This window comes from Adiantum capillus-veneris, chromosome 1 (genome assembly GCF_014529385.1).
Source record: "Adiantum capillus-veneris isolate H3 chromosome 1, ASM1452938v2, whole genome shotgun sequence".
Taxonomy (NCBI): domain Eukaryota; kingdom Viridiplantae; phylum Streptophyta; class Polypodiopsida; order Polypodiales; family Pteridaceae; genus Adiantum; species Adiantum capillus-veneris.
In genome coordinates this window covers 70,910,623-70,932,539 of record NC_140931.1, presented here as the reverse complement: position 1 = coordinate 70,932,539, position 21,917 = coordinate 70,910,623, and the positions used below count along the sequence as shown (strand labels likewise).

Here is a 21,917-nt window from a genome sequence, read left to right as displayed (position 1 = left end):
AAAAGGCTCTAGGAGGGCCTAAACAAGATGGCAAGAAAAACGAAGCTACATAGAAAAAGATATGCCATTGTGATGTTGGAATGCTTTGCAGATCCTCGACGGATTGGACAGGTACAATTGAATGATCAGAGCTGAGGTTTTTTGATAAAGTTGAAGTGCTCAAGTTGTGGATCCTATCGGTCTTTCCAATTTGGCAATCGGAGTCCCGGGTAGCAAGCTATGAGCTGTAAAAGTTGGGACGGGGGCCGGTTCTGGGGCGGAATAATCGGATTGGGAGATGTGTCATCAAAGATTTTGGGTTCCTATCAATGTTCTTATGAGAAGTGTGTGAAGACTCGAGTCTACACGAGCTGACAGCATGTCAATCGGGATCCGGAGTGCGGATATATGGCTTATTGAAGTTGGCCTGGATGCATGCAAAATGTTGTGCTCGGCTCTCATCCTGGTGCACAAGCTCAAAGCTCGCCCTCATGACAATCCATCCATAGTTCTCGCGGCTCATACTCATCAGAGGTACACAGCTCTTGGGAGTTTATCAAAGGGGAGCCAGGTCCCAAAGTTCCAAGAGCTCTCTCTTTAGTCGAGCGTCCAAATGAGAAGCCGTCATAATCTCTCTTGATCCTATTCCTTGGGAAGGTGGAACACATCAAAAAGCTTGACATGGTTCTCTCATGATCGGCATCAAAAACTTTCTTTGAAGGACATAAGCAGAAGGGAAATCTTTCATATGATGTTAACTTAGTGAACAGAGTAAGGGTCTGGGTGAGCGTTGGTGCAAAAAGGATGGATTCTAAAGATTTGGTATTGGGCCAGCATGCGATCATGGCGGGCTCGGGTGTATGCCGCCAACGACGGCTTGAGCATGCAACGGGCAAGAACCGACCTTATGATCGGCTAGAGAGTGAGGCAACAAGAATTCAACGTGTATGGGAGCCATTGCTTGAGATTCCATCATTACCCAAGGTTTTTTGTTAGAGTTTGATGAATACCGAGGGTCAATTTCGACCATACTTTGTACATAAATTGGGAAATTGAACAAAAGCAGAGTTGAATGGCACATGTGTTGTAAATTTTTTGGTTGTTTCAAGCTTGTTGTCTCTTTCACTCACTACTCTCTCATAGTTAGAAGCCTAGCGCTTTCCCGGTCAACCTTGGAGAACTGCACTCTCCGACATTTTTGGTGAACCCGACGTGAAATTTACCGGTGTTGTGCAGCTCCGCTTCCATGATGGGAAAAAGAGCAAACAGAAGCATAAAAAGTTTATTTGAAGCTCACACATTTATTGAGCAGTGACCAGGGTTTGAGAACAAGCAAGGAGATCCAGAAAGAGTATGCGTTATGTGGTTATGAAGGCCTAAGCGTAGAGAGTTCATGCTTGAAGAAAAGGTTGTTACATGTGAAAGGGCTCTTAGGACATACAAAGCAACTTGGGTAGAGGAAGACATGTGGTCAGTGGTAAAAAGAAAAGTGTGTGAGAGACTTCACACCTCTGCATGAGGGAGGCCGAAAAAGTCTTAGTCTGTAAAATGTGTAAAACAGGTTTTTGGTGAAAACGGGCCGAACTTGGAGAAGAAAAACAACATTTTGAGCATTTTTGCATCTCACGCACAAAGGCTAATTCTGCACAGATTAGAAGATATTCAAGTTTTCGTTCTCTGCTGTATCAAGGGAGGAAGCCATAAGATTTGAGCACTCTAACTCTTTTTCCAAGCTTCCATAGCCCACTCTAATCCAAGCTTCCATAGCCGCTCTAATCAGAGAAGCCATAACCCAAGTCGTAATCTCTTTATCAAGCCATAATTAATCATTTTCTTGGGATCTCTCTCTCTCTCTCTCTCTCTCTCTCTCTCTCTCTCTCTCTCTCTCTCTCTCTCTTTCAATCTTAAATCAGCAGAGGAAGAATGAAGGAGACAACTATTATCAAGGCAAGCTCCGCAAGCCAATTAAGGCAAATTAACATGATGTAAGGAGTTTAAATAATTTAAGCAGTGGTACTGTTAATTGTCCGCTTTGGGTAATCAAGCTTCAGAATCGTGTTCAAGTTGTTAGTTTTAAGCTTTTTCTACATTGATTGTGTTTGCTGCAATTCTCTTCCACACACCTCTCACAACCAGAGGCCCCACGCCTTCCTGGCTCACTTTCGAACACAAATCCCCTGACACCGGGGTGAGAGAGAGAGAGAAGATGGATCCACAGGAAGGAGTGCAGGAGGTTTTAAAAAAACTTTCAAATATAAGCCGAAAGTACTTCTCTGAAGAGGTACAAAAAACGCCCGATTTTGCGAAATTGATGCAGATGATGGATGCATTGTTATGCCAGGCAAGGGTTCAAGAAGCAAAGGAAAGGAAATTAGAAGATGTTGTGGATGCGGCATTGGACGTTGTGTATGCCGAATGCAATATGCTTGAGTGCTACGACCCGATGGGATACCTTTCAGATTATGAAATGGAGATGCGGGCATGTGAAGTTGGAGATTCATTTAAGCGGTTGGTTATTCCAAGTTTGACTGCATAAGTTGAAGATCTTGCTTGGGAATATGTAGATTGTTGGGAGTATTTTAAAGAAGCAATTTTGCATGCTAGGAATGAAATTGTGGCAGAGGAAATGGTAGATCAGGATAAGCAGGTACCAGATTATGAAGAATTTTGGAAAGAGGTTTGTGCAAAATTAGTAGCAAAGCAAGATGCTTTGCGAGATGTTGCATAGATTGAAGAACCAAAATTTGAAATCAGTTCAGGTTTTCCAGAATTACCTAAAGCTAATGGCTGTGTCACTAGCAACCTAGATGAAGCTAATAATGAAGATGCCAGTTGTTTTGATGTCAAATCACAAAGGAACATTATGCATGTGGATATACACGGGTATGTGACAAATCTTTGAATCTAAAAGAGGATGCTTGCCATGATGTGGAAACTGCACAGGATACCATGGATATGTCATTTGATATATCTGAATAGAAGTAAGAGTCTAAATTTATTATGGAGGAAGTGCGTATATGTGGAGATGTTGCTAAACAGGATGAGGATGGCATCATTGATGATTTCTTATGTGACTTACATGCATGCGGCTCAATATGTTCTGACACCCCTTATGAAGGGAATGCCAATTTAGAGGGGGTGCAACTTTTACAACAGGAGGATGGGCTTACAGTAGAAACTGATCTTTTTGAAGAAGAGCAAGTAGAAGACTTATACATAGACAAGCCTATGTGTGAGAGTGATGCTCCAAAAATTACAAATGCAGAGAATATTAGAGATATTTCGTGTGATGAAGTGGATGATGAGGGAATGGGGTACCAGCAGGTGCATCCAGATTTTAAAGCTAGAAGAGATGAAGATGGTATACCGGATCATCTACCAAGGTGGCAAGACAACCAAAATTTTCAAAACATGTTTACCAGGTTTATCAGAGGATATGCACGGTATGGATTTTTTATTTTATTCCACTTACAGTCATCATGTCAGGGATTTTATGGTTGCCAGCAGAGGGGAGTAGTTGCTCATGTGTACATGCCAAAGGACAAATTTTTCTCCCAATTACCGATAGGGTTTGGGTGCTTTCACTTGATTATGGACAGGTTTCCTTGTTTTGCAAAGAATACAGGTGCTATGTGCTCAACATGAAGTTCAAACCGACAGCATTCGACAAATTTTGGAAGCGGATTCAACATGGTTGCATGCTATTGGGACCAAGCTATGGTGTTATGTTATGTGACGCTTTAGAGTATGCATACAATGTGGGTTTCTGAAGCTGCATATTCTAGAATATTTTTATGGAGCTCTAGTGTTTGGACAATTTCTTCTTATTCCATTTGATCCAAGAGGACTACCCAATGGGTATGGCTTTGGACAAAGGGATGTCTATGTGTCCTAACATAGGGATTCATGTGTCAACCGAAGGATATGGGTTTGGGTTTTTGAAGCTGCATATTCTGGAAGGGTTTTATGAAGCTCCAGTGTTTGGCCAATTTTTTCTTATTCCATTTGATCCAAGAGGACTACCCGATGGCTATGGCTTTGGACAGAGGGATGTCTATGTACTAACACAGGGATTCATGTGTCAATAGAAATAATACTTGAAGATTTGATGCGTTGGCACATACCAGAGGATGTGCAGGTTGAGAGGGGGTGTATGTCCTGCCGCTTTTCGAGCGAGGTGAGAAAAAGCAATCCTGAGCGGCATTTAGAAGTTTTTACCAAATTATGATTTATGCTAGGGTTTGATTATGTCATCAAATGATTGACATGTATGCTAATTGTGGTTTTCAAAGGCCAGAAAGGCTCTAGGAGGGCCTAAACAAGATGGCAAGAAAAGCGAAGCTACATAGAAAATGATATACCAGTGTGATGTTGGAATGCTTTGCAGATCCCCGATGGATTGGATAGGTACAATTGAATGATCAGAGCTGATGTTTGTGGATAAAGTTAAGGTGCTCAAATTATGGATCCTATCGGTCTTTCCGATTTGGAAATCGGAGTCCCGGGTAGCAAGCTATGAGCTCTCAAAGTTGGGACGGGGGCTGGTTCTGGGGCGGAATAGTCGGATTGGGAGATGTGTCATAGAATATTTTCGGTGCTTATGAATGTTCTTATGAGAAGTGTGTGAAGAATCGAGTCTACAGGAGCTGACAGCATGTCAATCGAGATCCGGAGTGCGGAGATATGGCTTATTGAAGTTGGCATGGATGCATGCAAAATGTTGTGCTCAGCAATGCTTTGACCGACATGTATGTCAAAAACGGTGCGCTTCGGAAGCATCGAAGTCATTATGCTTGGCATAACCTTAGTTGTTATGTATGCCAAATGTGACGTCTCTACGGAATTAATTTCTCAATAATGCTTGGGTCAGCAAGTATATGTGCTACACCTTTGGAGAATAATATATGCTTGAGGAGCTTGTCCGAAGTGTGGTCTCTTGGAGATTTATGGATTGATGTGCTTTACCGGCTGCGAAGGGAAGGTTTCCTCCAAATGCATTCACCTATGCTTGCACCTAAGAATGGCCGCCCAAAAGCCTTGGCCCAAAAGCCTTGGCCTATGGCAAGATGAGGAGGGGACTTTCGGTGACAGTTTTTGTGGGAAGGGACTGTGGGCATGAGAAGTGGGGCCGCTAGTGATGTATGAACAGAGCCACCGAGTGCATGGAGTCTGCTGCTGCAGCATGCTGGAAGGGCGAGTGGCCGTGTGGGAACAGAGGCCAATTATTATTTTTTTAATGGCTAGATTAAAAAAAAAAGAGGAAAACTAGTAGCGAGGTCGCTACTGGTTGCTGGAGAAGAAATGGAGAGAAGTGGGGTGTGCATGGGAAAGGGCGGCTGGAACCGGTGGTTGGAAGGTCAAACGGGGGGGGGGGGGGGGGGGGGTGGCGCCATGTGGAAGGGAGGGCTGATCTGCATGAGGTTGGGAGACCGAGAGGTGGAGGAGTAGGGCCTGCGAGATATGCAGTACATAAAAAAAAGCGCCGCCAAGGGGAGTGCAGTGTTGGGGGGGGAAGCTTGGGTAGGCCGGCTAGAGTAGGAAAGCAAGGACGAAGGGGAGGCCGCCAAGAGGAGCGGGAGTGTGCAAGGGTGGGCTCGCAGTAGTTGTGGGTCAAGATCAGGTTGAGAGTGGAAACAGGGATACAAAGGGGTGGCAACTGCAAAAGATAAGGTCCAAGAGGGGCGCCATTGGCTAGTGGCTAGAGGGTGGAAAAAGGGGGGGCTCTGTGTGCATGAGGGGAGGGTGGTCGACTGAAGCTGAGAGGGTTTTTCGCCATGGCATGAGGAGGAGGGCCAAGAGGCTGGCCGAATATAGGAAAGAAGGGCGTAGGAGGAGGAGCGCCATTTGGGAGGGCTAAACAGGGTGAGAGGGGCCTTTGGTTGCAGCCGAGAGGGGGAAGGAGGCCGCCAGTTTGCAGGGCACGTGTCCCTCATGGGTTGAGAACCGTCAGAGGGGTGACTTTGTGGAGGACAGGTGAGAGGAACTGAGGTGAAGGGGTTGGCCATATTTAGTGTGCTCGGGCTCTTGGCTCTTTGGCTTCGAGGAGCTAATTGGTCTCTCTCTATCTCTCATCCTGGCGCCCAAGCTCAACGCTCTCCCTCATGACAATCCATCCATAGTTCTCGCGGCTCATACTCATTGGAGGTACACAGCTCTTGAGAGTTTATCAAAGGGGAGTCAGATCCCAGAGTAGGAAGAGCTCTCTCTTAAGTCGAGCGTCCAAATCAGAAGCCGTCATAATCTAAGCTTACTCTCTTGCTCCTATTCCTCGGGAAGGCGGAGCACATCAAAAAGCTTGACATGGTTCTCTCATGGTCGGCATCAAAATTTCTTTGGACATAAGTAGAAGGGAAATCTTTCATATGATGTTAACTCCGTGGAATAGAGTAAGGGTCTAGGCGAGCGTTGGTGCAAAAAGGATGGATTGTAAAGCTTGGTATTGGGCCAGCCTGTGATCATTGCGGGCTCGGGTGTATGCCGCCAACGACGGCTTGAGCATGCAACGGGCAAGAACCGACCTTATGATCGGCTAGAGAGTCAGGCAACAGGAATTCAACGTGTATGAGAGCCATTGCTCGAGATTCCATCATTACCCAAGGTTTTCTGTTAGAGTTTGATGAATACCAAGGGTCAATTTCGACCATACTTTGTACATAAATTGGAAAATTGAACGAAAGCAGAGTTGGGTCGCCCTTGTGTTGTAAATTTTTTTGGTTGTTTCAAACTTGTTGCCTCTTTCACTCGCTACTCTCTCACAGCTAGAAGCCCGACGCTTTCCCAGTCAACCCTGGAGAACCGCGCTCTCCGACAACGTGTGAGGTCCCCACTCCGTTACCATATCCATTTGGCGAAATGAGGGTACCTGAGAGGTCGCTAGGTCCTAATCGAATGAGAAAAGCATAGTCAGATAGACAAGATTTCTCATGGAAAGACTCTCGTCACCAAGTAACTTGAGTCCGAGCCATTGAAAAGGGGGCCTAGCCCTGTCTCGTAGGGAAATCATGAGCTAACACAATATTCTAACGTTCCTCATTCTCACCTTCCAAAAGAGAGAAACTCCAAATGCTTTTTTTCTCATAATTTTCAGAGGCACGCACAATTGGGGCTTCTCGACTCTTGGCACAATGAGTCTCTAGTTTCACTTCTTCTATCAATGAGGAGTGGAGTGTTTCTTGACTAATCAAGACCACCCATCCTTGACTAGCAGCCTGAGCCAGTCCCCACTTTCCACCCCCAAACTCACACTTTGTTTTGCTTGTTTTCTAGTTACTACCACATGATTGTTTATACATGTACAGAAGTTCCTTCTTATGATTTTCATCACAAGTTCCTTAAGACACCCCTTCAACCATTATCAAATCGGCACGAAGACAATCTTTTCATTGACTATTCCAATACTCTCGAGTCGTAGAAACTTCCTCTAGTAGATGTTCACTCCATCCTTTGTCAACTGGCCGCCCATATAACCAGTCCATTACCCACCCATTCTGGTGTAACCCTTCGGGTAAAATCATGTATCCACCATGTAACCGGCAAGTCAGGGACATTTGAGACCCTAACTGGTCAGCTCTGCGTAACAAAATACGCTAGCTCCTACGATAACCTCGCGAGCTATCCCCCAGTGATCAAGAGGGGATTCTTGACTAACTTCAATATTGGAATAGAATGAAGTTATGTTGCAATATTTTCCCTAGGTAAACAATCTTTCCTAGATCAATCAATTAATTGTCAAACGTTTCTTTCCTACTTTATTTAGGTTCAAATTTAATAAGACAATTAAGATGCTCATGCCGTAGTTTTGATTGGTTTTTCCAACACATTTTAGAAAGGTTCAATCATTGACTAGATAACATGATGCAATTCTTAATTAAATGAACAAAATGACTTTGAGCCTACCTCATCAATCCTTGCTCCCTCGCTTCGTGAGATGGTCGGATCCTCCTTCCTCATGGGTGCCTTGCCATTGGGAGCCGTGTTGCTAGTACCCGTCTCACGGTCATTAGTGCCACCAAAGCGAGTTCTGTTGGGGGCCATGTCTCACTACTTGGGTTAGAAAATCCAAAGAAACGAAAGGCTATGTGTGATGAACCATTTTCTACACCAATAATGAGTAACATTCACAAGTATTATGAGAAGGACTAAACCTAATTTTACACATAACGATGAGCTATTTGAAACAACTTCTATATTTAGGGAGGTGCAAGCTCGCAAGAACTAAAATGGTGATTCATGGCATAACCTCCCTCAAGTAGAGATTTGACTTGGGTTATGGATAACCACACATACTTGCATAAAACTTTCATAGAAAAGAGGAAAAATTAACTTCACATAACTAAGTATTTCAAGAGAGGATTATGGTTAGAGAAGATCAATCAACATGCTAATAAGGCTTAAGTGAATTAGAGAAGGAGAATTCTTCCCCTATTTATGTATCTAATGATACATAAAAAGAGCTTAATTCTTCTTAATCTAGACACTTAATTATGAGTGAAAGAAAAGACTGTAATCTCCTTATTAATACTCTATAGGATTACCATAACCAAGCATGCATAATCCTCTTGTAAAGTCATCATAACGTTACCATAACAAGCATCTACCATATGCAATATGAGGTCATATTCTTGCATCAATTAGGTACATCAATTTAATGTACAAAGAAGATTACAATCATGCATCAATTTTGATGCAAAAGAGATCAATTTTGTCCTTATTATGCATCAAATTAATGCACAAAAGTAGATCAATTTCTCAAAGATATGCACTAAATTCAATGCAAACCAAGGGGTTGATTTCACCTTGATTGTGATCCAATTAAGTGCATAAAGGACAGAAGAACAATTCCTTCATTACTATGCACTAATATGAATGAGTGAAAATGAAATAGTTCATCACCGAGATGTATTTATATGCATCAATCAAGAAAGCAATTTAGCTTTACTATGCATTATTATGCATAAATCAAGAGAATTGAATCTCCTTGAGATATTAAGGTTTGATATTGCTCCTTAATCCAACAAGGGAGGGTGTGATCAATAGATGAGAGGTATTGACATTCACACACACATTGAGAGACACTATGGAATATAAGTTGTTGTAACCAGCTAGCATAGAGAAGTAGTAGGATAGGCTCATCATAAGACCTCTAGAGAAAAGAGGCTATGAAGAAATAGGATTAGAATAACTTGATATTAATTACCCTTTGATTTAGCCTCCTTGTGTGTGCTTGGTGACATAGATACGCTCCTCCAAGGACTAGCTCCGGCAGCAGCACTTCGTTGTAGAGATCTTGGGGTAATTTGTGTGTCTAAAATTGAGTGTGAATGACCTTTATGTAGGGTTTTGAGGTTCCTTGTGTGTGCTAGGTGACGTAGATACGCTCCTCCAAGGACTAGCTCCGGTAGCAGCACTTCGTTGTAGAGATCTTGGGGTAATGTGTGTGTCTAAAATTGAGTGTGAATGCCCTTTATGTAGGGTTTGGAGGTTCCTTGGTTCCCAATTCAGCACCATAACTCCCTAGCTCCCCCCCTCATGCTAAAAGAATGAGTAGAGGTTTCACAAGATCCTACTTAGCAATTACAGGTATCCCTCTTTACCCTTTTGGGTGATACACCTCATGTAGTGCCCCCATGCTCATCAATTATTCTATAAGAGATGGGTCCATGGATATGGATCATTTAAGGGCATACATGGACATACATACACATGCACATACATGCCCATGCACTTGCATACATATGCATACCTTAGACTTAGGAATTAATTTATTAACACTAGGATGAAAATTAATTGTCTAGAGTGATCTTGTCTTATCAGAAATTAATTCTGAAACTTGCTATTAAAATAAGAGCTTGAGGACTACAGACTACGATGATAGATACACACACCTGCTATATTTAGCAATTTTTAAAACAGACATCTATTTTTATGGAAATTCAGGACGGGGTAGATTTTGACGAGACGGTTCCGTCTAGGTGGGTGTAAGCACCTCAAAACTTTCTAGTTTAGGAGAAAAATTACAAAAAAGAAAAAAATTCATTGTTGAAAATCTTACAGCAATATATTTATCATTAGCTCATCAGAGGTGGAAAAATTGCCAAAAATGGTAACTTTTTGTATATGGCTAGAATGGCTTGATATGTATTCCTTACATGGGAATCCCCTCTCCAAGGGTGACAGAGACCTTACACACTCAAAGTGCAAACAGTATTTTTGAGAATGAGCATAAATTTCCGTGTAAATGTATAAGTGTTCGATGAATGAAGACAAAGCATCTTTAATGCATAGACACATTTGTGTGAGGTGGGCCACGAGAAAAGTACCGGACAAAAGTATTCCCCGAATGCATTACTCATTGAGCTAGGGAAACACTTCATTCTAGGATGCATAGTAAATAACATGCATACCAACCACAAATCTAGCTAAAATAAAACATGCAAGTTTCCTAGCTAGAGAGGGAAATAAAAAAATGCTAGAATTGTATGATGCTTGTATCCCAAACCTTGCCAATGCACTACTACAAAGTATAAAAATGTTGGAATTCATGATGGGTAGATACCATGGGGTTAGCCCATTGACTAAGAAATTAGCCACACATGTTGCTGAAAGAAAGCCTCCATTTGGAACTTCAATAGCTACATACAATTCATGCAAATGTTTTAGTGCCCTAACATTGAGGAGCTAAGACAAGGGGATGTTTGAATGTCTACACTCCACCCAGCCTCTACCCTTTTAGGCACCCTTAAGTTGCATTCAAACTAACCTCTAGCCCTTGGCTTGACATTACTTGTCCCTTGGAGAAGTGTTTTCTTCCTCAAAAGAAAATGTGGGAAATTTCATCTTAAGAAAACTACTAGTTTTCCAAGTGACACCTTCCTTAGGTTTGTCATTCCACTTGACTAATGCTTGTCAACGTACATGATGATGCATATGTAGATAATGATAATTGAGAATGCACTCAAGCTGATGTGATTGAGTTGGAGATTCAATGAAATTAACCAAAGGCTGATGGTCAATAACATTCTTATCCTTATCTAAGTGTTTATGTGAATACCAGATGAATGTGAGAGTGCACATGTAATAAGCGTTTGTAGGTCATATCACCAACTCACCTATCTTAAAAGTCCCACAATACATCACAGATAATTTAGGTGATGTCCTTGTCTTCAAACTTTTTGAATGCTCTGACATACACAAAAATACCTCTTCCTCTTTTGTGAAGGTAATTTGCCTACGTTTCTTATCAGCATACTTTTTATACCAATCATGTTCTTGTCTAACATTTTGATGAGCTAGTCTCAACATTTGTATGGGGTCTTGGAGAAAATCCTTGACCTACTGAAGATTTTCAGCTACCAACCCCACCGTAAGTGGTAACCTAAGTTGCAAAACATACAGAAAACATGCAAGGAACAAAACCACTCTTCACATGCTTAGCACTATTTAAAGAAAACTCAAGAATAAGGTGATAATATTTTCAATCAGACTAATTCTTGTTAACGTATGCTCAGAGGATATCCTCTAGCATTTGGTTAACACATTTAGTCCGACTATTTGTTTCAGGTGAATTTTCACTATTGATATTAAATTGTGTACACAATCATTTAAAGACAACCCTCCAAAAATGGTTGTTAAACTTTGGACCACAATCACTCACAATATTAATCAGCAACCTATACAAATTTTCAACAAATAACTTGGCTAACTCTAGAGTTTTAATTGTGGATTTGGTTGAAATAAACTTGCAAAGTTTAGTCAGCCTATCAACAACCACCCATACTGAGTCATGACCTCGTACAATGGTTGGTAAACCCACAAGGGAATTGATAGAGATACTTTCCTGTTTATCACTAGGAATCTCCAATGAATGCAAGAGACCTCCTTCTTTCATGGGCTTTTCTTTATTTACTTTGTTAGGGTAAGTCCACCCTTATGGCACCACATGGGAAAGATCCCTTGTCTACTAAAATGGATGAGATGATGACATGTTCTAATAGAAAAAGGATGCAACCTCTCTAGCCAATGGAGTCATTGCACTTTGATTTTTACTCATTGTGTCTATACACTCTTGCTTTAATCTCTTGACCTTATTGTAGATCTAACCCTAATTTCTATTGCTCTAACGCTAACCCTAGCATCATGGGGTGAGCTTAAGACTTCATCCACCATAGCCTAGCTCACTAATGACGCTTAATGTGAGCAACTCAATTCCTACAAGTGGTATCAAGGCCGACGGTTCTATACCTAGGCTAACTAGTTTCTATTGCATTTTCTCTCTTGGTAATCCCACTCCCTAATCACCACCTGGGTATGAGCATGCTCCACTACCCTTTGGTGATTAGGTGAGGAGGAACTCACATTTAACATTGTTTTCTTGTATTAGCTCAACAATCAAGCATTCTAGTGATCTTGCATCACTTTTCAATCCACATTACTGCACTGTGTGTAAACTTTTTCTCCTTTATTGTGCTCATTTTCAACTCACTTCATTGTATTGTAGATTTCATTAAATCTATCATCGAAGTAAGAAAATTATGTATGTGAAAGAATTTCTCAAGAGCAATCTAGCAAACGTTTCCTTGCTTTAATTGGGATTACATCTGCAATTAATTGGCATATTAAAATTTGCAAGATTAACACCCTCTACAAAATAGCAGCTCATCAAAACTTGTGTGTGTGTGTAGCCTTGAGCATTAAAGGCCTTTCACTTTTTTAGTGTTCCCTTATTGGTAAAAGTCATGCACCGTGGTGGGAACCCTCCAATTATAGGGTGCAAGAAAGTCCATGAACTTAAAAAGGGGGCATCCACACACAAGGCGCTCAAGGCGGATTTCAAATCACGCGCTCAGGCCGTTTATATCACTCTTGGGATCTGATAATTGAATAGCTTCTCCTTGCCTTTGGTTGCACGCTCATAATCAACTATAAGCCTTTTTCTATCACTCGTTACGAGGCTCACCTATACTTGCCTCGTCGGAGGCACCTCGTGGCCATGTGCTCAGTGCTACCTTTCGGCCAAATTACACCCACAGATGCTATAATTGACATCTTGTCTAATAAGGCCACCTACTCGAGTGGAGTTCTGAATCAAATCACCCATACTTGCTTCAAATTGGCTCAATCCCATTTAGGGAGATCTTCGCCCTACAGAAGGCTACATCCTCACTAACCACTAGTGACGGTGTTGGGAAAACAAGACCACACGTACCCTATAGCAATGTCTCTTAATAGCACTCAAGAAACAAGATCATAACCACAATTGGTATCAAAATAACTCCCACAACACCTCAATTTAAAGGCAAGTGATCCCTTGGAAATTTGCAAGTACACGCTTACCCAAAAGACCGCCATCAAAACTAGGAAGCATCTGCCCTGACATGGATTCACAACGCATGCCAAGCAATTCACTTGAGGAATAAATCTTCCACCTTCACAAGAGAACTCTTCAAAACCAAAACTTTGAAGTGTTGACACACCACTAAATAAGAGAACTTTCACACCCTAACATGCACCAAACTGCATGTGGGCTGTCATATCCTATACCCTATGGAAACTGTGTCTCTCAAACCACAACTCCAAAATGGATGCTTTTAAGCCTCAAAATTTCTTTGAATATCTTGCAAAAAAATTATGAAGACCACAAATTTTGAATCTATGCACTGTTATGTGAAAAATTGGCATGAACAACAAGCTGTCATGGCCCACCAAGTACACCAAGGCAAGGCTAGTCGAGGGAAAAAAACTACATGAAAAGGATTGAAGGAGACACAATGAGAAAAAATCTTTAAATTTTTTACATTGGGCTAAATTGTTTTATGTTTGTACATGAGCTCTTGTTCTATACAAGTGACACTTCAAAAAACTCACTGATGCGCAGCTGATGCGCAGCCAAGGCAACCCGACAACTGGCACTACACTAGCGACTTCCATTCCATGTACATGTGCTTGCTAATTAAAGATAAGAAACCCATAAAAATAAATACCACACGCCCTTTTAACATTGGGTGTCATGTCCACATGTACAAATTTACAAAATATGGGGTGTTTAAAATGTGTGCAGCATAGTTTGTCAAACCTCGAGTCTGCTAGATCATTCATGATCAGCAACAGAAAGGAGAACCTGTAACACATGGAGCCTTTAATTCATCTTTATAATCAGCTACACAATCAAAAAATTCTTCAAATGAAGACTCCTCCTTAAGCACAATTATGCTTGCTAAAGCAAGCAGAAAAATACACAAAAATAAATACCACACGCCCTTTTGACATTGGGTGTCATGTCCACATGTACAAATTTACAAAATATGGGGTGTTTAAAATGTGTGCAGCATAGTTTGTCAAACCTCGAGTCTACTAGATCATTCATGATCAGTAGCAAAAAAGAGAATTTGTAACACATGGAGCCTTTAATGCATCTTCATAATCAGCCACATGATCAAAAATTCTTTGAATGGAGACTCATCTGTTGGGGTATAAAGCCGAAGGGCTCGGTGTTGTCAGAATTTCATTCTGAGGTCATCTCGGCCACCGTTCGGCTTCGACAAAGGTCTGCGCAGGCCATTTTCGACTACGTGGTCTCGACGGGTGCAGATCCGACTCTGCAAATTTGGGGTTTTCGGCCTACGACTGCAGGTGCTGAGGATATCGACACTCCCAGAGTGTTGATTTGTGGCTATCTACACATCGAAGGACGGCTCACAGTTCTTGGAGGCGTGTCACATACGACACGGGCGTATCTACACACAGACTGTAGGCGACATCCACTAGTTCATCAGGTAGCTTGTGTTTGCTACTTGATATTCCAGATTTCATCCTGACATTGCAGGTACTTCCACATGGGATGTATTGTCAGAGATGATGTATGTCTGTTGAGGGTTTGCTGGCTGTGAGTCACGCAGCAAACAACCGCTGCAGCGGTTACAGCATACAGTGGGAAATTTGTGGATGTATGACTTTGTGGGAAGTCTATGTACTGTCAAATTACTGCAGCCTTTGTTGAGGGTCGAGTGAGGTTTTATTGAGCTTGGGGATTCTCGAATGTTGAGATCCTTTCGGTGATACAGGTCTTGGAGCGATCCCTCGAGCACCCTTAGATAGGCAGCTAGGATGTATTGACTGTGAGTTAGACAGTTGGGATTGCATCTTTGCTTTACTACCGTTGAGGCATTGTCATAGTCTATGCTTTCAGGACAGTGAGAGACAGTACAGGTGCAGGACAGGTTTACCCGCAGCTTACAGTGTCAGAGAGACAATGTTTTTTGAGCTATTTTTGGTCTGTTTTTTGAGTACACCAGAGCCATTTTACAAAGGAGACTCTGCCGAAATTTATGCAGAATCTGAAGCTTTCCTGGTTCATTTGACAGGTTGATATTGGTTCAGAGGTCAGTTTACAGGGGAAACTCTACCGAATTTTTCCCAGGAAAGTAAACCACTGTGAAGCGTAGCTATGGCTGGATCACAGGACACTGCTCTTTACAATAACAAGAAGCTGGATGGAACCAATTTCCCATTGTGGAAGAAGCAGATTTGGCACGTGTTGGTACAAAAGAAGCAGATAAAACCTATAAAGCTCAAGGGGATCAAACCAGAACATATGGACGAAGATGAATGGAGCGAAATGGATGAATTGGAACTTTCTACCATTATGCTGACTTTGGCAGAAAGCACTTACTTCAATGTAGCAGACGAGATGTCGGCTTATCAAGCATGGTTAAAGCTGAGTGATCTTTATGAGAATCAGAGTGCAGCTTCACAGGTATACTGGCTTAAGAAGCTTGTTGACTTGAAGATGAAAGAAGGGACACCTATGTCCAATCATCTAAATGAATTCAACACAATCTATAGTCAGCTGTCAGCTCAAGGTGTCAAGTTTGATGAACCTGTTAGAGCTATGTTCCTGTTGATCACATTGCCGGAAAGTTGGGACACTTTTTGCACAGCTTTGAGTAATTCTGCACCTCCAGATGGTTTGAACATAGCAGGTGTAGAAGGAAGTCTGCTTACTGAAGAAACCAATAGAAAGACAATGGAAAAAGGCAAAGGAACAACCTCAGTTGTCAGGGGAAGGACCAAAGAAAAGTACAAAGGTGGAAAGAGGAATCAGTCTTGTAGCAAGTCCCGTAGTGCTAAAGGCAAGAGTGACATAGAATGCTACCATTGTGGCAAGAAGGGTCACATGAAAAGAGTGAAGTCGCGGAGCGGAGCGTGGGTCGACTCTCTCTCTCACACACACACACAGTGAGCTTACACAGTACAGTACGCAGAGATCTGTTAGAAGGGTTATCTCCCAAATCCTTAGTATTCACAAAGAATATGTTAGTATATACAAAGAGTTAGAGGTAAGTGAGTTAGGCGGGCGGCCGGCCATATCCGCATAAGAGGCCACTTGGGCTTTAATCCCAACAACCTCCCACTTAAAGTCCAATGTGGCACTTTAAGTAACTGTAAATCTATGAACATAAATGTACAAAGATTTACATGGCTGCCATCTATCCAATGCCCAATAACTCACGACAATGCACAAAGCCCTCTCCTGGAAGTCCCTTTGTGAGTAGATCAGCAGGATTGTCCTTGGTGTGGATCTTCAGCAGTTGTATCTGCTTGTCTTCAAGTACTTCCCTAATGAAGTGATACTTCACATCAATATGCTTAGTCTTCGAATGGAACACTGGATTCTTTGCCAATTGTATAGCACTTTGACTATCACAATATAACTCTGGCATATCTGCATTGATTCCCAAGTCTGCAACCAATCTACCAAGCCAAATAGCTTCTTTGCATGCCTCATTTGCTGCAACATACTCAGCTTCTGTAGTAGACTGCGTAACACAATCTTGTAATCGAGATCGCCATGATATGGCACCTCTAGCCAATGTAAATACATAGCCTGATGTAGATCTCCTCTTATCCAAGTCTCCTGCATAATCTGAGTCAGTGTATCCTCTGACACTCAAATCCTGACTACCATAGCATATGCGCATACTCTTTGTATGTTTTAAGTATCTCATGATACCTTTCACTGCCTCCCAATGTTTCTTGCCGGGATTTGACATATATCTGCTAACCACTCCCACTGCAAATGCAATATCCGGACGTGTAGCAATCATTGCATACATCAAACTACCCACTGCAGACGCATATGGAATCTTATCCATTTCAGCCTTTTCTTCCTCAGACACAGGACAATCTTGTTTGCTAAGTTTCACATATGGTGGCAATGGAACACTCAATGCCTTTCCCTTCTCCATATTGAAACGTTGCAAAACCTTGTCAATATACTCTGTTTGAGATAACCAAATCAACTTCTTTGATCTGTCTCTCTCAATGCGCATACCAAGTATATGACTTGCCTCACCCATGTCTTTCATGTCAAACGATTTTGCCATCTTTGACTTCAAAGCTGAAATTTCTTCCAAGTGTTTGCCAGCAATCAACATGTCATCCACATACAAAATAAGGATCAGCCAACTGCCATCCTTAGCCTTCTTTGTATATAGACAGTGATCGAACTCACTACGTTTGTAGCCTTGAGAAAGCATAAACTGGTGGAACTTATGGTACCATGCCCTCGGTGATTGTTTTAAGCCATAAAGACTCTTTAACAACTGGCATACCAAATGTTCCATGCCTTTCTCAACAAACCCTTCTGGCTGTTGCATGTAAATTTCCACATCTAAATCACCATGCAAGAACGTTGTCTTGACATCCATTTGGTGCAACACCAAATCCAATATAGCAACCAATGCAAGAAAGCATCTCAATGTAGTCATCTTGACCACTGGAGAGAAGACTTCATCAAAGTCAATGCCTTGTTCTTGCTTAAAGCCCTTGGCAACAAGCCTTGCTTTGTACTTTGGCTGACTATCATGAGCGGTGATCTTATACCTGTAAACCCATTTACAAGGTAGAGCCTTTTTGCCCTGTGGTAATTTAACCAACTTCCATGTCTGGTTTTTATGCAGAGCTGTCATCTCTGACTGCATGGCCAACTGCCATTTTTTCGAGTCAACCACTTGTAATGCTTCCTTGTAACAAGATGGTTCTCCGCAATCTGTGAGCATGACATAATTTAGAGATGGCATATAACGATCAGGTGGTTTGGAGACACGCTCAGAACGTCTCACCACAACTGATTCTGCCTTTCTAGCCACTATAGGCTGTTCCTGAGCCTGACCATGCTGTCTTGATGTGCTAGCACTAGGTCCATCTTCCCTGAAGACAACTCTTCTGATCTCCTCTGTCTTCTCTGGCTTAGCGTGAAACTTGGCTTCATTGAAATGCACATCATTGCTACGAATAAGCTTTCTGGACTCAGGATCCCAAAGCCGGTAACCCATCTCGCCCGATTCTCCGTAGCCAAGAAATATACACTTCTTGCTCTTTGGTTCTAACTTATTTCTGAACTCCTTAGGAATATGGCTATAAGCTTCACAACCAAAGACTCTGAGATGCTTATACGAAGGTGCCTTGCCTGTCCATAGCATCTCGGCCACTGCACTCTTATCCAGAACCCTACTAGGAGACCTGTTGATCAAATGGACTGCTGTAGCCACTGCTTCCGCCCAAAATCCATTAGGCAACTCAGCATTTGACAACATGCTTCTAACCTTCTCTTGTATGGTCCTATTCATACGTTCTGCAACCCCATTCTGTGAAGGATTATATGGTGCAGTAAGTTCCCGCTTAATCCCTTTTGCTTCACAAAAGTCTTGAAAAGCTTTGGAAACGTACTCTCCACCATTGTCAGTTCTCAAGCACTTCAGCTTCTGACCACTCTGATTCTCCACCAGCTGCAAGAATGTCTTAAAGACCTTGAGCACCTCATCCTTGTGCTTCAAGAAGTAAACCCATACTTTGCGAGAATAGTCATCTATGAATGTACAAAAGTACGCTGCTCCCCCTAGTGACAAACTAGGCATTGGTCCGCATAGGTCACTGTGTACAAGAGCTAACCGTTCGTCCCTACGATTCCTCTTTGATCTGTGCGGTTCCTGTGTTTGCTTACCATAAACACAATGCTCACAAAACTCGAAATCTTGAAATGAAAAGCCAGGCAAATAACCATAATGAGAAAGTATTTCCATTCCTCTTTTTGACATATGTCCCAACCTACGATGCCACAGTGACACACTTGGCTGCTCAATCACATTAATTACATGGTTTTTAACCTCTGAAACATGTAAAGTGTACAGAGTTCCTGACTTGCTGCCATGTGCTACAGTCATCGAACCTTTGGAGATCTTCCAAGCGCTGTTCCCAAAAACTGTCACATAACCCGCATCATCCAACTTCCCTGTACTAATCAAGCTCTTTCGGATTGCTGGAACATGTCTGACATTCTTGAGCCATAAAGAAGAGCCATTCTGAAACTTCAACTGCACATCTCCCACTCCAAGTATGTCACAAACCTGCTCATTGCCAAGTCTGACATAGTCTTTAGTAGCCACATATGATGTAAACCACTCTTTGTGCGGAGAAACATGTAAAGATGCCCCTGAGTCGATAATCCAATCACTCATAGCATGTCCATCCTCTGCAGTCAAGAAAACAGAATCAAGATTGCTTGTAAGGAAGATGTCACCAGCTGCTATACCAGAATCACTGTCTGAACCAGATCCTGTGACATTCACCTCTTCAATCTTCACTGAACTCTTCTTTTCATCTTGCTCAAAACTCTTTGTTTTGCCTTTTTCTTGTTTCCACTTCGTACAGTCTCGCTTCATGTGACCCTTCTTGCCACAATGGTAGCATTCTATGTCATCCTTTGACTTCGAATCACGAGATTTACTTCGGTTTTGTGCCTTCTTACCCTTCTTCTCTTTAAACTGTTGTCTCCCTCGAACGACCAAAGCACTATTTCCTTTGCCTTTGTCAATGTTCTTCCTGTTTACTTCCTCTGTGAGCAAGCTGCCTTCTACATTGGCACTTGTAAGACCTTCTGGCGCGACAGAATTACTTAACGCTGTACGAAAAGTATCCCAACTGTCTGGCAAAGTGATTAAGAGAAACATAGCCTTCACTGAATCTGGAAAGACTATCTCTTGTGCTGTTAACTGGCTGAAAATTGAGTGAAATTCATTCAGATGATTTGACATGGCTGTCCCTTCCTTCATCTTCAAATCCACCAATTTCTTGAGCCAGTAAATCTGAGAAGCAGCACTTTGTTTCTCGTACATATCACATAGCTTTTGCCATATGCCATACGCTGTAGTCTCTTCTGCTACGTTGAAGTAAACATTTTCTGCCAGTGTCAGCATGATTGTGGAACAAGCTAACTCGTCAAGCTCTTCCCACTCATCTTCAGCCATACCTTCTGGTCTCTCCCCTTTGAGCTTCAGTGGCTTCACTTGTTTTTTCTGCACCAAAACCTGCCAAATCTGCTTCTTCCAGAATGGAAAGTTTGTGCCATCCAGCTTCTTTATGTTGTAAAGAGTCTCACTGTGAGAAGATGTCATATCTGCCAAACTGTTTACTCCTGAGAAAAATCCGACAGAGTTTCCCCTGTAAACTGGCCTCTGTACACAGTAAACAAGCTGTAATCAACAAGCTGAACACCTCTCCTCAGGAACTGTCAGTATTTTGAAAATTTTTGACAGTCTCCCCTGTAAACTGAGCTCTGGGAACCAAAAGATAGCTCAAAAAACAATCATAAATAGCTGACCAGTGACAAATCCTGTAAGCATACACTGTCTCCTCTCTGGGCGATGACAGAACCTGTATCTGTCTCAAGACTGAACTCTGAACAATGCCTCAACGGCCTGACGCATAAGATGCAATCCAGTGTCTACACAAAGTCATACATCCTAAGGGATAAAAGTCGCCGAAGAGGATGCGTGTAGAGGGGAACTCCAGCAACCTAATCCACCTCACACTGGGTAACCCAGCCCCCAGTGCTTGGCTTCAAAAAACCTCACACACGACCCTCTCAGATGGCTCAGCAAACTGCCCAGAACTAGCATACATCCTATAATAGACCAATCACTGTCCTATGACCGCTGCGGCGGTCTGTCTGCTAGCGTGACTCACAACTAGCAGACCCACAATCACAGTACATCAATCTGCAATACATGCCAGTGGTGTCAAGCCGTCGTATGGCCACACCTCCCCTGGAACCTGGCAAGCACAAGAAGTAGCAATGCAGACTGCAATATATATATCTGATGATATATATGTGTACCTGGTCTATAGATGATGCTCTGAAGACGAATAAGTGATGTATGTCGATGTCGATATTGATGTCGACCACCTCCTGCTTGCCAATCTACACAAGACGGATTTCTTTGCGGCTGAAATCTATCTTCTGCTGTAGTGCTCAGAACGAAATTCTGAGGGCATAAACGGCTTCGAAAGGGGGGTAAAACCCCAGGTCACCTGATGGAAACGCTCCCGGAACACCGAGTGTGAATTTTCGAACTCCGGATCCAGAATCTGCCGGAAAAGTGCGCGCGCGCGCGATTGCGCAAATCCGCACTGAACCAAGGCTCTGATACCAATTGAAGTCGCGGAGCGGAGCGTGGGTCGACTCTCTCTCACACACACACACACAGTGAGCTTACACAGTACAGTACGCAGAGATCTGTTAGAAGGGTTATCTCCCAAATCCTTAGTATTCACAAAGAATATGTTAGTATATACAAAGAGTTAGAGGTAAGTGAGTTAGGCGGGCGGCCGGCCATATCCGCATAAGAGGCCACTTGGGCTTTAATCCCAACAAAGAGACTGCAGAGAATGGAAAGCAGAAAAAGGCAAAGAGAAAGTTGAAGACCATGGTGAGAAGAACAAGTCCTCAGTGAAGATTCAAGAAATAAATGTGACAAACACTGTTGCAGAGGATGACAGTCTAGTGTCAGGAGACATCTACTTCTTGAAGAATACAATGGACTCAGCTCTTCTTACAACATCTGATGGAAATGCACTGAGTGACTGGATTATAGACTCAGGGG

At 42.4% G+C, this 21,917-nt stretch overlaps 1 pseudogene; it reads left to right on the top strand.

Moving 5' to 3' along the window:
* The first annotated feature begins 2,979 nt into the window (after positions 1–2,979).
* Positions 2,980–21,917, top strand: part of LOC147464949 (uncharacterized) — a 54,590-nt pseudogene continuing 35,652 nt past the window's right edge.